This window comes from Heterodontus francisci, chromosome 1 (assembly GCF_036365525.1).
Source record: "Heterodontus francisci isolate sHetFra1 chromosome 1, sHetFra1.hap1, whole genome shotgun sequence".
Taxonomy (NCBI): Eukaryota; Metazoa; Chordata; class Chondrichthyes; order Heterodontiformes; family Heterodontidae; genus Heterodontus; species Heterodontus francisci.
Window position 1 is genome coordinate 136555202 of NC_090371.1, and position 12885 is coordinate 136568086.

General features: G+C 42.7%; 1 protein-coding gene across 1 annotated transcript in view; it reads left to right on the top strand.

Annotated features, from left to right (window-relative positions):
- Window positions 1–4632: 4632 nt before the first annotated feature.
- rbm47 (RNA binding motif protein 47) overlaps window positions 4633–12885 on the top strand; it is a 313372-nt gene continuing 305119 nt past the window's right edge. The window contains exon 1 of the mRNA XM_068036423.1: window positions 4633–4756. The gene's annotated coding sequence lies outside the window, so the exon portion shown is untranslated. The remainder of the gene's footprint in view (window positions 4757–12885) is intronic.

The following is a 12885-nucleotide window of genomic DNA, read 5'->3' on the forward strand; positions in this document are numbered from 1 at the left end:
CAGGAAGGGATGGGTCAAGGATTGTTTTTTGAAGAGAGGTGTGATGTTGGCAGATTTGAAGGAGAGGAGGCAGTACCTGAGGAGAGAGAAATATTACCGCTATCAATAACATGGGAGACCCAGCAGTTCAGTAGAAATTGGGTTAAGGAAGCAGGTCGTGGGTCTCATGGACAAGATGAGCTCTGAGAGGGCATGAGGGGAGATAGGAGAGAAGCATCTGCATTCAGGGATAGAGTAGGGTTGGGACCTTACAGGAAGTTGGCCCTGTGGTTTAGGGGAAGGGAGGGAAGCGGCAGAGTTAGCTGATTGGATGGTTTCAATCTTAGTGACAAAGAACTCTTCAAACTTGTTGCTGGAGGTGAGGGTGGAGGAGACAGAGCGAGGGATTTAAGACAATAGTTTACAGTAAAGATTAAGAAGCCAGGGTTATCTTTGCATTCCAGGTTGATCCTGGAATAGTGAGCAGTTTTGACAGTTGACAGCAGGATCGGATAGTGTTTTATGTGGTCCACCAGATCTGACGGTGAGTGGCTAAACCAATTGTCCACCATAGGCATTCAAGGCTGTATCCCTTCGACTTAAGGGAGTGGAGTTGAGGGCCATACCAGGGGAACTCAGCAGCTATGAGTACTGAGTATTTATTGGCATATTTCCTGAGATTGATTCAGCCCCTTCAATTCCTGCTTTCATCTTGCTTTCACTGGTGAGTTTCAGGAAGCCCAGGGCGTGACGTTAAAGTCAAAGTGTGTGTTAATATTACTCTAGTTAAGCACTGAACATATGGTAACCTGCCTCCCTGGAGGGGTTGCACTCACACAGCCTAATGTGCTCAAGTTAAATGTGAAAGTCAGTGGGTTGGAGCCAGCTTCCTGATGTGCTGAGATTTTACCCAGTTGTAACCCCACCACCCGCACCCAAATCCACACATGCTTCCAGGTTAAAATTCGGCTGTATGGTACTGGATTCAATGACTTGTTGGGGAGCAAAGTTATTTCTAATCTGTTGTTTCCCTTAAAACTTGTTAATTTCTTTTTCAAAAATAATAACAGAAAGTGCTGGAAATGCACATCAGGTCTGGCAGTATCTGTGGAGAAAGAAACAGAGTTAACGTTTCAGGTCGGTGACCTTTCATCAGAAATTTCTTGTTCATCCTGTCCAAATCTGTGATCACAGCCCTGATTTTAAGATAATGATTTAAAAAATATTGTATTCCAGAAATTTTAAACCAAACAGCGGAATGATCAGCATTTGAAAGTGAAAGATAAATTTCAACTATGGATTTTCATCAAAATTTATATAACACATCAGTCCTCACTAAATCTGTGCTTTCAGTTCTATAAAGGATACTGCGCAAGTATGAGTGTAACACCACAGTCAATTAACTTTTATATAGAAATTACAAAGCAGAAACAGGCACTTTGACCCAAGTAGTCCACATTGGTGTTTCTCCTGCACACAAGCAGTAATCTTAATCCCATGTGTCTGGTAGTGCATTCCACAGCCTCTGTGTAAAAATATCACCATTAGTTTTATATTCTATACCTGTTGCCATATGACCCAGTATTCTTCTTTGGCCTCCTTATCTCGAGAGACAATGGGTAAGTGCCTGGAGGTGGTCAGTGGTGTGTGGAGCAGCGCCTGGAGTGGCTATAAAGGCCAATTCTAGAGTGACAGGCTCTTCCACAGGTGCTGCAGAAAAATTTGTTTGTTGGGGCTGTTACACAGTTGGCTCTCCCCTTGCACTTTTGTCTTTTTTCCTGCCAACTGCTAAGTCTCTTCGACTCGCCACACTTTAGCCCCACCTTTATGACTGCCCGCCAGCTCTGGCGAATGCTGGCAACTGACTCCCACGACTTGTGATCAATGTCACAGGACTTCATGTCGCGTTTGCAGACTTCTTTAAAGCGGAGACATGGACAGCCGGTGGGTCTGATACCAGTGGCGAGCTCGCTGTACAATGTGTCTTTGGGGATCCTGCCATCTTCCATATGGCTCACATGGCCAAGCCATCTCAAGCGCCGCTGACTCAGTAGTGTGTATAAGCTGAGGATGTTGGCCGCCTCGAGGACATCTGTGTTGGAGATACGGTCCTGCCACCTGATGCCAAGTATTCTCCGGAGGCAGCGAAGATGGAATGAATTGAGACGTTGCTCTTGGCTGATGTACGTTGTCCAGGCCTCGCTGCCATAGAGCAAGGTACTGAGGACACAGGCTTGATACACTCGGACTTTTGTGTTCCGTATCAGTGTGCCATTTTCCCACACTCTCTTGGCCAGTCTGGACATAGCAGTGGAAGCCTTTCCCATGCGCTTGTTGATTTCTGCATCTAGAGACAGGTTACTGGTGATAGCTGAGCCTAGGTAGATGAACTCTTGAACCACTTCCAGAGCGTGGTTGTCGATATTGATGGATGGAGCGTTTCTGACGTCCTGCCCCATGATGTTCGTTTTCTTGAGGCTGATGGTTAGGCCAAATTCATTGCAGGCAGCCGCAAACCTGTCGATGAGACTCAGCAGGCACTCTTCAGTGTGAGATGTTAAAGCAGCATCGTCAGCAAAGAGGAGTTCCCTGATGAGGACTTTCCGTACTTTGGACTTCGCTCTTAGATGGGCAAGGTTGAACAACCTGCCCCCTGATCTTGTGTGGAGGAAAATTCCTTCTTCAGAAGACTTGACCCAGTATTACATCAGCATTTTTTATAGCCTTATCCACTTGAGGTGTTGCTTTTTAATGTTTTGGGAACCTGGATTCCCTAAATCTCTCTGATCTTCCCCAACACCCAAACATTCCCCTTTCAAATTATCTTATTCCTTTGCTTTTAATTTTTTAAAAAAGTACCACCTCACATTTAGTAACATTGAATTTCATCTGCTCATTTTTCATCTATTCCACTATTTTATGAATATCCTTTTCTAGTTTCCTTTGGCCCTTGCAATAATTTACTGTGCTCCTTATTTTAGTATCATCTGCAAATTTGGATCAATAATTTTATCAAATGTCCGTGGTGCAACTTGTTGGTGTCTGCCCTGGCCTTGGTACTTGGGTTTGTAATGGAGTTTGTGGCTGAAGGTTGACAGTAAATTGCAAACATATTCTCAGATTCAAACACAAAAAGTCATATGACAATAAACTTTAAGATGTATAATAAATTCATTCTTAGTTACTATAGTGACCCTGGTAACAACTATTTCCCAGTCTAAAACAAAAGCAAAATACTGTGGTTGCTGGAAATCTGAAATAAAAACAGAAAATATTGGAAAAACTCAGCAGGTCCAGGCAGCAGCTATGGAGAGAGAAACAAGAGTTAACGTTTCAGCTCAGTGACCTTCCACCAGTTCTCTCTCCACAGATGCTGTCTGACCTGCTGAGTATTTCCAGCATTTTCTGTTTATACTTCCCAGTTTAAATTCAGTTTGATAAGCACGTGGATGTATTGAGATAACGCTGGTTATAAAACATTCCATTTCAGCCAGGCTCCGATAAAATTGTGTGATAATGAGTGAGACTAGAAATATGAAGAGCGATGTTAACAGCAGGTTTAATTCCAACTATATTATTTTATTTAGAAAGTACATTAAAATTCAATGTTCGCAGTCAGACACAAGGATGCAGTTTGCCACTTTTTTACAGCAGGGTTTTTGTTGCGGTGGGGGGAGGGGTGAGTACAGGGACTTCAATGGAAGAAGGCATTTTAACCACAGAAGCTTGTCTTTCCAGTTTGTAACATGCACACACATACAAACTGATAACCAGAAACAAAGGACCTGCGCATTTAGTGTGTGGGCGTGGCTAATGAGATATTTAGTTCCGAAGAAGGGTCACTGACCCGAAACGTTAACTCTGCTTCTCTTTCCACAGATGCTGCCAGACCTGCTGAGTGGTTCCAGCATTTCTTGTTTTTATTTCAGATTTCCCGCATCCGCAGTATTTTGCTTTTATTTGAGATATTTAGCAGGGTCAGCAGAGACTGCGCTGAGAAATCGGAGAATTTGAGAGCGACTTACTTTCTGGTGAAAGTAGCACTGTCCCAGCTCTTCAGTAAACCCGGGCTGGGAGGGGGCGAGCTGTCTTATCCAGCTAGTTTTGTTTTGTAAGTGTGGCCAGTCTCTTCTGCTGACGCTGCCATATATATAAATTGAGTCATTTAAATTTTGAATTTTGTTTCTTTCGATCTCCAACGTCATTACCAGATGGAAGAAGGTTATTGAAGTTCAGAAAGCCACACTTTTGGGGAAGTGCAATGTTTTATCCTGCACATATCTAGAGCCCACAGCAACAGCGCTTTATTTTTTTTTTAATCCTTCTACAGCATTGGGTTCTGGTTTCAATTTCCCCCCTCTTATATCGACTTTATAACTCCAGTTCATTTCGTTGCTGGAATTGCTCTATCCAGATGGTAAGGTGTTTTACACAGCCACATTCAAAAGTTAGCTAGACTTTTATTGGGAGATGGTGGTATTCTGCACAAAATCTTTACACATATACAATAGATCTAATATTGTCTGAACTTAATAAAGCAATGCATACAATTTCAATACCTTTAAAGAGTGCTTTTATAATATAATTGACACTTCCTTATCCACTGAGATTTCGATTCACTTCCTCCTTTGCGGGACTGGTTTGATTCCAGCACATTAGTACAGTATTACTATTTACTTCTTACATATTTTAATAAGGTACATAATCAATACCCTGAGCTGTGTGTGACTTGTCTCCAACGATACTCCGATCATTGAAGCTGCCAACTAGGTCGCAGGTACATATCTTAAACCTCATTTTATCCTACTGATGTTTGAGCTCATTCCAGTAGCAACTCGAGAATTAAGCAATATTACTGCGTTTAGAACTGTACATCGGCCGCGTCAGTAGATTTTTCACTAAAAACTGAATTTGACTTTCATCTGACCAATGATTGAGTATACAATACTTGTAACTGTTAAATGGTTTTGTGGACGATCATCGTTTCCGAATCAGTTAGTAGCTTTTAACAAATAGGGAAACTTTTAAGTTCATCATTTTTGACGTAAAGAGTTCCCTTTTTAAACAACTGCTGTTATATTTATTGTGTCGGTAAGTAATCATGGTTGTTAAAATACGTTAAAAAGCGATGTATAATATTGCACTCGCTTTTCCGCTCTATTATTTTTGCCATTCAATTAATGAGACGTGAATGGTAGTAAATTGAAGGGTGCTAGTGTCACGTTGGTATCACCATGGCACAGATAATCGTTCACAGAGTTTCATTTGAAGAGAACAGGACTATTGTAATTTCAGATTGAAATCAAAGTTCTACAAATAGCACTTGAACGTGATCTATTCATCACACGTTTCAACTCTGGTCCATCAATAGTCTGAGCAGTAATTATGAGTTTAGAAGGGACAGTTCTTAGTGTGTACACACACGTTAATTGTTGTAGCAACCAAAAGCAAATATCTACTTGCCCTCAAGTCTGCACATTTTTTTCTGATCGTTTTGTGGCATTGCTTTTAAATAATTAGCTGCTCAAATGGGGAATTAAAAGAATCTCTGATGCTCTTGTTCGATTGATATTGCATTACATTAACTAACGAATAGAATGTGACAGGGAACGATTTTAAAGAAATTAAATCACCAGGAATTTCCAAACGCAGCAATAGAAAGTCTGATGTTAAGGATGGAGTTAGCTCCGCCAATGTGAAATTAAGACCAATGGATCGAAGCGATGATAAAGACATCATCCCACAAGCGCTCGGCTTATCTCAAACTGAGCGCAAAGCTTGACGAATTTGTACTTTAATGCGAAGCTTAAAATGTTACTGCTTTGTAGCCACCGTAAGGCATATTTTATTCCCAGGCATGATTTGAGAACTCCATGGGGTGGTTTTATTTAGTGCTCATCTGCTTTGTTAAGAATTCACCTCCGTATAACGTCAAGCCAATACGATGTTAGAATTCATAGGAGAAAATGGAGAGGTACAGTACTTCATATCACTACAGACTGGAATTTAAACTGTTATAGTGACTGTGGCTTAAATAAGGGCAAGTGTTAGTAAGAGGAATGTAGCTGTGATAATTCAAACGCCCCAGCCAGAAGCTCAAGCACCAGGTGCGCTACAGGATGATTGCTTAGCCTCTCTGAACTACGTCTTCTATCTTGCAGAAAATCTTAGATCTGCCCTGTACTTAAACCTCCAGTATGCAAGTTGAGACTACAGAAGATTTTTTTTTTAATTCGTTCATGGGATGTGGATGTTGCTGGCTAGGCCAGCATTTATTACCCATTCCTAATTGCCCTTGAGAAGGTGGTGGTGAGCCACCTTCTTGAACTGCTGCAGTCCATATGGGGTAGGTACACCTACAGTACTGTTAGGAAGGGAGTTCCAGGATTTTGACCCAGCGACAGTGAAGGAACGACAATACTGTTCCAAGTCAGGATGGTGTGTGACTTGGAGGGGAACTTGCAGGTGGTGTTGTTCTCGTGCATCTGCTGCCCTTGTCCTTCTAGGTGGTAGAGGTGATGGTTTGGAAGGTGCTGTCAAAGGAGCCTTGTTGTGTTGCTGGAGTGCATCTTGTAGATGGTACACTCTGCTGCCACTGTGTGTCGTTGGTAGTGGAGGGAGTGAATGTTTGTGAATGGGGTGCCAATCAAGCAGGCTGCTTTATCCTGGATAGTGTTGTTGGAGCTGCACCCATCCAGGCAAGTGGAGAGTATTCCATCACACTCCTGACTTGTGCCTTGTAGATGGTGGACAGGCTTTGGGCAGTCAGGAGGTGAGTTACTCGCCGCAAGATTCCTAGCCTCTGACCTGCTCTTGTAGCCATGGTATTTCTATGGCTACTCCAGTTCAGTTTCTAGTCAATGGTAACCCTACAGGATGTTGATAGTGGGGGATTCAGCGATCGTAATGCCATTGAATGTCAAGGGGATATGGTTAGATTCTCTCTTGTTTGAGATAGTCATTGCCTGGCACTTGTGTGGCGCAAATGTTACGCCAGTTATCAGCCCAAGCCTAGATATTGTCCAGGTCTTGCTGCATTTCTACACGGACAGCTTCAGTATCTGAGGAGTCGCGGATGATGCTGAACATTGTGCAATCATCAGCGAACATCCCCACTTCTGACCTTATGATTGTAGGAAGGACATTGATGAAGCAGCTGAAGATGGTTGAGCCTAGGACACTACCTTGAGGAACTCCTGCAGTGATGTCCTGGGACTGAGATGATTGACCACCAACAACCACAACCATCATCCTTTGTGCTAGGTATGACTCCAAGCAGCAGAGAGTTTTTCCCCTGATTCCCATTGACTCCAGTTTTGCTAGGGCTCCTTGATGCCGTACTCGGTCAAATGCTGCCTGATGTCAAGGGCAGTTACTCTCACCTCACCTCTTGAGTTCAGCCCTTTTGTCCATGTTCGAACCAAGGCTGTAATGTGGTCAGGAGCTGAGTAGCCCTGGTGGAACCGAAACTGAGCGTCACTGAGCAGGTTATTGCTAAGCAAGTGCCGCTTCATAGCACTGTTGACGACACCTTACATCACTTTAATTAGCCGGGTTGAATTTGTCTTGTTTTTTGTGTACAGGACATACCTGGGCAATTTTCCACATTGCCGGGTAGATGCCAGTGTTGTAGCTGTACTGGAACAGCTTGGCTAGGGGCGCAGCAAGTTCTGGAGCACAGGTCTTCAGTACTATTGCCGGAATGTTGTCAGGGCCCATAGCCTTTGCAGTATCCAGTGCCTTCAGTTGTTTTTTGATATCATGTGGAATGAATCGAATTGGCTGAAGATTGGCATCAAAAAAACTGATGTGCTGGGCTCCCCCATCATTGAGGATGGGGATATTTGTGGAGCCACTTCCTCCAGATCGTTGTTCAATTGTCCATCACCATTCACGACTGTATGTGACAGGACTGCAGAGCTTAGATCTGATCCGTTGCTTGTGGGATCGCTTAGCTCTAACTATCGCATGCTGCTCAAGCTTTTTGGCATGCAAGTAGTCCTGTGTTGTAGCTTCACCAGATTGACAGCTCATTTTGAGGTATGCCTGGTACTGCTCCTCTCCTGGCATACCCTCTTGCTCTCTTCATTGAACCAGGGTTGATTCTTCGCTTGATGGTAATTGTAAAGTGGGGGATATGTCGGGCCATGAGGTTACAGATTGTGGTTGAGTACAATTCTGCTGCTGATGATGGCCCATTGCACCTCATGGATGTCCAGTTTGGCTTCATTAGAACTGTTCGATATCTATCCCTTTTGGCACGGTGGCAGTGCCACACAACACAATGGCATGTATCCTCAATGTGAAGATGGGCCATAGTCTATTTTGTTGGCAAAGGCTTTAAGCAATTACTGAGGATAGATTGAATTGAAAACTTCATTTAGTTGAACCATTGAGTAGTACTGTTATTTGAAGCCAAAATACTATGGGCTGGTCATCTGTCATAACTGGAGAACAGTTTGCCATGCTCAGTTGGTCTGTAATGGTTGGTAAAAAGGTTGGATAGATTTTTGTTTTGATAAAACACTACTAAGTATATGTCGAGGAAAGATATTTCTATTCCATTACGAAAATATTATTGGGAGGTTGCATGACTATGTGATTATTTTTCACCTCATTCATTAAATGTTTAAAACATTTGTGCAATCCTTTTATCAAGTGCAACATGGGAGAGTGACTTGCAACTACCCCATTCTTGCTGATGATCCTTGCCACTGCCCCTTAGAGTGGGACTATCTTCAGGCTGAACTGTGTCCTTTGAAGTGCACAAAGTATGCCAGAGTTCATTGGGAACTGAACGCTAATTGCTGACTTTTAGAAAGAGATTATCATGTTAATAGTCATTTAGTAGTACAGAACTTGAGTACTGCTGAAAATAGAGACATGTTTTTGAAGCTTTTCGCCTTGCACTCATCAGGACAATTGCAAGAATAACCAATGTAAGGGAAAACAGCAACTTTTACTGCATGAGAACAGGGCCCTGTGTATTAATATATGTAGCTTCCAGTATGCGCAAAAGAATATGTACAAACATTGCTCCTGTTTCAGCTGAACAAAATAAGTGACAGCCATTCGCTGGTTCATTCCTCAGGGCAATGCCTTGACCAATCAGAGTCAAGCTGCCTGGTTTAAATTTTAAATAAAGCTTGGCAGTTAACTGTCACTCACCGTAAACTGGTGCATTTGCCATGGCAATGCCTCTACCAATCAGAGTTCACTTGCCAACCAATCAGCACTCTCTTCTCATGCAGTATAAGTTGCTGTTTCCCCTTACATTGGTTATTCTTGCGATTGTCCTGATGAGTGCAAGATGAAAAGCTTCAACAACATGTTTCTATTTTCAGCAATTATCATGTTACCTAATTTCACCTTCCTTCGAATTATTATTTCAGTTTGATTTTGATTGATAATTGTAACCTGGATATCATGATTACTTGATGCTCTTGTTTGTCTGTTATTTGGTAGGATCAGAAAAATCTGAAATAATTATTAATAAAGATCTAGAAGAGACATTAATATCTCTCAATATATAGACATAGTTACAAACAAAATGCAGAGAAATATATTTTAATGTATTATTTGCATTGTTCATGGAATTTTTCTGATAATATCATTTCTAAACATATGTATAATTCATGATCCACTTTCTGCATTTCTAACTAAAAGCAAGAAAAACTGTTCAAAAGGATGTGAAATATGTTAAGGATAGATCCAAGGTTCGGATGTGTATACTGTCTCATTAGCTTGGATACTTTGTTTTCAAAGTTCTTTAAAAGTCGCAAGCCACTTCATTATTTACAGAATGAACTATTTTGTTAAAGAACAGTGTGTCCTGGACAATGAGTAAAGATATAGTTACTGAATGGGTAACTAGCTTTCCAAAAAAATTGTGGCTGGTTTCAAGATTGCGCTTGGATAAAAAGTTCTATGTAATGGAAATGAAGGGGAAGAGTGCATCAGAATTGTATGAGTGAAACAAATGAAACCTATCTCTCTCTTTTAGATGTTAAACACATTGCTGTGCATTTTGTTCTTATTTTAAAGACTTTAAACATCCTGAGCCAGAAAGAATACGGAAAGGGTTGTCCAATTTGAAAAGTGATTATCACTTTCGTGGCTAGCTGCTGGTATTCAGATTGAGCAATGAACCTCATCAGAGAGGGATGACATTGGAGACATCTTGGCCCAGATTTTATAGTAGAAATAATAGTGAGGCTATCCGCATTCATCATTATTAAGGAGTAAATACACATCCGCACATGAGCAGTTAAATGTGAAAATCAAAATGTTGCGTGCCAGCCATGTATTCTGTGTACATTTGTCTGTCCTAGAGTTCCTACGCAGTGCTACCTCAGTGACTGCAGTATGGCTGATGGAAGGCTGTTGAGTTTCAGTGGGGGAGACTGCAGATGGCCTTGGAGGATGACCTTGAGCAGCTCTGAGCCTAGAAGGCTTCACTCTGCACAACCTCAGCATGAGTAGCAGCAATCTGGGCTGTCTGGCTGACAGGGAACAGCAAGCGTACTGGCAGAGTGGCAGGGGTGGGAGGACGAATGCTGTCTTCCTGAGAGAGGACAGAAAGTTTGTGCTCCATGAAAGCACTGCCACTCCCCTGGGGTAGCGCCTCAGCAATTTGTCGTCCATTAGATTACACTGCTTTGACACCCTGCAAGTCTCTTTGTACATTGTAATCCTCTGCTATGGTGGCAGCAAGCTGAGCTTGCATGACAGCAGTGTTAAGCTGCACTCAGACATTGGATGATGCTGCCTGTGCTGTAATGGAAGCTGCAACATCAGCCATCTAACACTGCTTCATGGTTGGATCCACACATGTGGACTTGCCCACCATTTCCATGACCTAAGCTCGGCGCAAAGTCCTGTGCCAAGTGTTGCTGAACTCCTCCATGCCCCTTGACATTGACAGCAGGTTTTCTGGCAGGCCTGCCAATGCAACAAACATTTTGTTGTGCATACCCATCAGTGTTCTTCTGTCCCATCAAAGTGCTCATCTCTGAGTCCTCTGCAGCAGGACATATGCCACGGCGCCCTCTGACAAATTGGCATCTGCGTTATCCTTTCCTCCTGTTCAAGCTGCAGGCCACTCATGTCTGATATCTCACCAAATGTATACCCATCTTTAATCTATCCTCTAAGATATGTGCAGTATCAGTATCTGAACTGGTGATTACAAGTGTGAAATCAAGTGATGGTGCTGTGTATTCATCATCACTCTCTTCTTGGTGTTTCTCCACTGCCTGGCCAGATTGGACCTCTTGAGTTTCTGAAAGGAAAAAGGCAGAAGGGTAAGTTTGTGTTGTGGGGAGGGAGGGAAAGTAAGAGGTGCGTGCTTACACCATCTGTGGCTTAGAAATCGGAAGACCGTGAGGAATGAGGGGGAAATGGGATGTGATGAGGAGATTTCGGTATGAGGATACCATCATCTTTGATGATTTCAACCTCATCGTAGGCCATGGCTTCAACCATGAGCACCTCAGTAATGGTCAGTAACATCTCCTCCATGTGGGGGAGACAGGCATGCCAGTCCCTTTCTGGGGTTAGCTCCTACTGCCACCGGTTGTACACCAGCTTGTCCTGCAACAGAACAGCAAGTGTGCCAAGTGAGTGTGGTGCAATCTGTTTGGGTGATGTGGCTGTCATGGTTCAATAGCCCGCACTCTCCCATGTTGTGCCATTCTTCAATGTTTCCCAGGTTAGATTTGTTGCATTTGTGAATCGCATGGACATGATCAGCGAATCTAAATGGGCGGTTCTTTTATTGAATATACTAACTTACATACAACAATACTGGGAAGGTGATTTTTCATGTCTTTTCATGTTCCTGTGGCTGCTTCCAGAAAGTGCTTAAAGATCATATGGGTCTGTGCATCACATCTGGTGATGGACGGCCATTTCAGATATGCCACTTAAAGCAATACCACAACATCCCCCTTTTTCTAAATTAAAAATGTGTCATAAAGTAATCGGAACTATTTATAATACGAGTGAAAAAGGTATGAAATGTTTAACATATGCAGCAACAAACTTACAAGTCTCTAAAGCGTAATGGAGGTCTAATGATATGCCCTGATCTGGTTATTTTAAGTTCAGTTTGTGGTCTCTGTACAGTCTCACAGTCTTGGCTGTTGGTGAGAATGTTGAGTTTGGACCGTGTCTTTGCATGTGTCCTGATGGCAGTCGGATTGCTCGGCACTGCTTGGTCTGGAACTTCTCGAATGTGACAGTGGTTCCTACACAATGAAGTACCATTGGACGTTCGGACCTGGTATGACTGTGGTTCTGGATAAGTACTGACCACTTCCGCTGGATTCTACATTCCATCAGTTGGGTGTTGAACAGAAACTTTTTGTCCAATACTGAGATTGGGCAATTTTTTGCCTGCATGACAGTCATGAGTGTTTTACATTTTTTCTTAGCTGTCGAGCAATTCTTCCCTCATTTCTGGAAGTGTCGACAGCTGGTGACTGGATAGGTTCGTATGCACAGGCCTACCAAACAACATCTTGACTGGAGATGGGATTGTTGCACTAAGGAGTGTCGCTCAGAGATGTAACAGAGCAACATGTAGATCGTGTTTGGTTTGTCGGCATTTCATGATCAATGATTTCACAGTGTGAACCATATGCTCAGTCATGTCACTGGAGTGAGGATAGTGTGATGACGAAGTGGTATGGCGGACTCTCCATTTGTCGCACCTGGTCTTAAATGGTTTTCCTGTGTACTGGGGTTTGTTGTTGGAGTCAAGTTCCTGTGGTTCCCCAAAAGGACTGAAGTTCAAGCTCAAAGTGCCCGCAATGGTCGCTGTTGATGTGTCATGCAACCGATGAATGATGGATAATTTGAATAGTCTGTCACGACTATGAAGTCTTCGCCATGGACAGTGAAGAG